The sequence below is a fragment of the Mus caroli genome, chromosome 19 (assembly GCF_900094665.2).
Source record: "Mus caroli chromosome 19, CAROLI_EIJ_v1.1, whole genome shotgun sequence".
NCBI classification, from domain to species: Eukaryota; Metazoa; Chordata; class Mammalia; order Rodentia; family Muridae; genus Mus; species Mus caroli.
In genome coordinates, this window is record NC_034588.1 from 17,757,060 (window position 1) to 17,760,342 (window position 3,283).

Sequence of the window (3,283 nt, forward strand, 5' to 3'; positions counted from 1 at the left end):
CACACACACACACACACACACACACACACACACACACACACTAGCAGGAGGAGTAGACAAGAGGAAGACAATCAGTGGGAGAGGAGGGAGCCAAACATGGTAAAGTGAGATAAATATGAGCCGAATGCACTATTATTTACATGGAAATGTCTTATTATGTATTATTAATACACATTGATAAAAATGTGAACATAAATCTAACCCACAAAATAATTTTAATGAAATTATACTCAGAATATGAAAAAATGCATCAGTTCTTTATTTCAGAACAAGTAAAAAAATGGCAAAAAAAGATTTGGTATAAAAGATATGAAGTGAATGCTGACAGCAGACAGACAGCTCTTCCCCAAGGAAAAGCATAGCAATTGGTTATCCAATACCAAATGATCAGATGAGCGATCCTATGAATATAAATATTATACAAACTGAGTAGGTTATATTGGAGAACATATATGTATACTTATTATGCATATAATAGCAATTAATTTTAAATATATCAAGGATTTGAAAAAAGAGCAAGAAAGGGCATACGGGAAGTTTTGGAGGGGGAAAGGGAAGGGTTGAATGGTGTAATTATATTGTGATCTCAAAGGTAAAAGAAAAAACCATCACAAAGTGAAGCCGAGCAAAGGGAGGAATGGCAATGGGAGTTGCTAATAGGATCTCATCGTGCTTCTGCCTGGACTTCTTGTTTTCTGTCCCCTAAACACAGAACTGCTTCAACAGAGTTGCACTGTTGACCAAGGGAGAATTCTAGAAATGTGTATCAATGAGTAAACATCCTGCCTCTCCGCTCCCACAACTCTAATGAGCAATGACAATCCTGAAAACTAGCAAGAGCCACGGCACAAGTGAATCTCCTCTTCTTTACTAGATATAAAGGATGAACCACAACAAAAAGCATCATAGCAACCAAAATACAGTTTAAGAGTGGAATTTGCTCTAATTGATGGGGAAAATTCTGTAGCATCTCTACCAAAGGAAATTGGGGGGTGAAATTGTCTTGGCTACCCTGCTATCCTGAGACCATGGCAACTGAGTGCTAAGATCATGTGCTCCTGAGGAAGCAGGGGATCAAGGGCAATTATTCACTATTGAAGCTTTGGTAGTGACCTCACTCTGTCCCAGATGCATGTCATTATGAAAGAATAAATTATTGAGCACTGCCAAGGTCAAGTTCACCTAAGGTAACAGGTCAAGGATGCTTCTGATGATGTACCTACTTAACAAACTTGAATTTGGCGTCAAATAGTCAGGAACAGAAACTAATATAAAATGTCAAACATTGATAAACTGGAGAATGTTAAAATTCTTGCTTGCAGTGTAAAATGTCCCTAGCACACCACCAATATAACTGGTAGTTCCACAGCTGTGTGAATGAGTGCTGGTGTGACTCAGCAAGTTAGAGCAGAGATGCATGTATGTGTTCACAAAATAATATGTACAAGACTTTTGACTCAGGCACTTTTCAAAGCAGACACCAACTGGAATATCCCAAAGTGATTTTTATCAGCAGATTCAGTTACCTGCTTGTGGTATGTGTAACAATAAGATCTTTTCAGAGTTGAAAGTGAATAAAATTCATCTACATTCAACATGGAAAACACTGAAAAAACTCAGATCATCTAGTAAAGGCAATGTGGTCTAAAAGGAAGCCAGAACAACAGAATGTATGTTTGGTTCTTAGAAAAGTCAAAAGAAAACAAGCCATGGCGATTAGAACGATGGTGCAGCATGGGGCATAGAAAGCAGACATTGGAAGGGATTCCTGACTTAGGGGTACTGATGGTACAAGGATTGTGAAAATATACCCACTTTAAATCATGTTTTAATAAAATACTTTTTCCAAAAATAATGTGTTTATAGCATGGAGCAGGAAGTACTAAGGAGAAATGAGCAAGTTAACTTTCTTTGAATGGAGAAAATTATTTTGAAAAATGTCAAACTGTAAACCAAACACAATATTTTCTTTGTACAGTTGACTTGGTGTAAAACTTGTCTAATAGCAATGAAAACAACCACTTTGTTTTTTTCTCTAAACAGGAGACTGTTCCTATCCTGCTCCAGAGAACAATTGTCATGAGCCTGGCTCCATTTTCCAAGTTTACTAAAATATGTAGGGTAAGAAGTAACTCAGGATATACCATCCTGTAAGTCAGACCCCAGCCTCAGCACTTTCAACTTTGAAAAGCCTTTGTAACCACTAATCTATGATCCAGAAAGGGTCTGTGAAGCCCGTATGTACCTTGAATACTGAGTGTATATTGACTGGCTTTACATTACAGATACTTATCTTGGCACCACTAAGACATTAGGTGACATGGTTCTACCTTTTGTGTGTGTGTGTGTGTTCATGAAATTCAAATCGGAAATTTATGCTGTTAGGGACGTTACTTTTTTTTAATATTTTTATTAGGTATTTTCCTCACTTACATTTCCAATGCTATCCCAAAAGTCCCCCATACCCTCCCCCCCACTCCCCTACCCACCCACTCCCAATTTTTGGCCCTGGCATTCCCCTGTACTGGGGTATATAAAGTTTGCAAGTCCAATGGGCCTCTCTTTCCAGTGATGGCCGACTAGGCCATCTTTTGATACATATGAAGCTAGAGTCAAGAGCTCCGGGATACTGGTTAGTTCATGATGTTCCACCTATAGGGTTGCAGACCCCTTTAGCTCCTTGAGTACTTTCTCTAGATCCTCCATTGGGGGTCCTGTGATCCATCCAATAGCTGACTGTGAGCATCCACTTATGTGTTTGCTAGGCCCCGGCATAGTCTCACAAAATCTGGGTCCTTTCAGCAAAATCTTGCTAGTGTATGCAATGGTGTCAGCGTTTGGAAGCTGATTATGGGATGGATCCCTGGATATGGCACTCTCTAGATGGTCCATCCTTTCATCACAGCTCCAAACTTTGTCTCTGTAACTCCTTCCACAGGTGTTTTGTTCCCAATTCTAAGAAGGGGCCAATGGTCCACATTTTGGTCTTCATTCTTCTTGAGTTTCATGTGTTTTACAGATTGTATCCTGTATCTTGGGTATTCTAAGTTTCTGGGCTAATATCCACTTATCAGTGAGTACATATCATGTGAGTTCCTTTGTGATTGGGTTACCTCACTCAGGATGATGCCCTCCAGGTCCATCCATTTGCCTAGGGATTTCATGAATTCATTNTTTTTAATAGCTGAGTAGTACTCCATTGTGTAAATGTACCATAATTTCTGTATCCATTCCTCTGTTGAGGGGCATCTGGGTTCTTTCCAGCTTCTGGCTATTATAAATA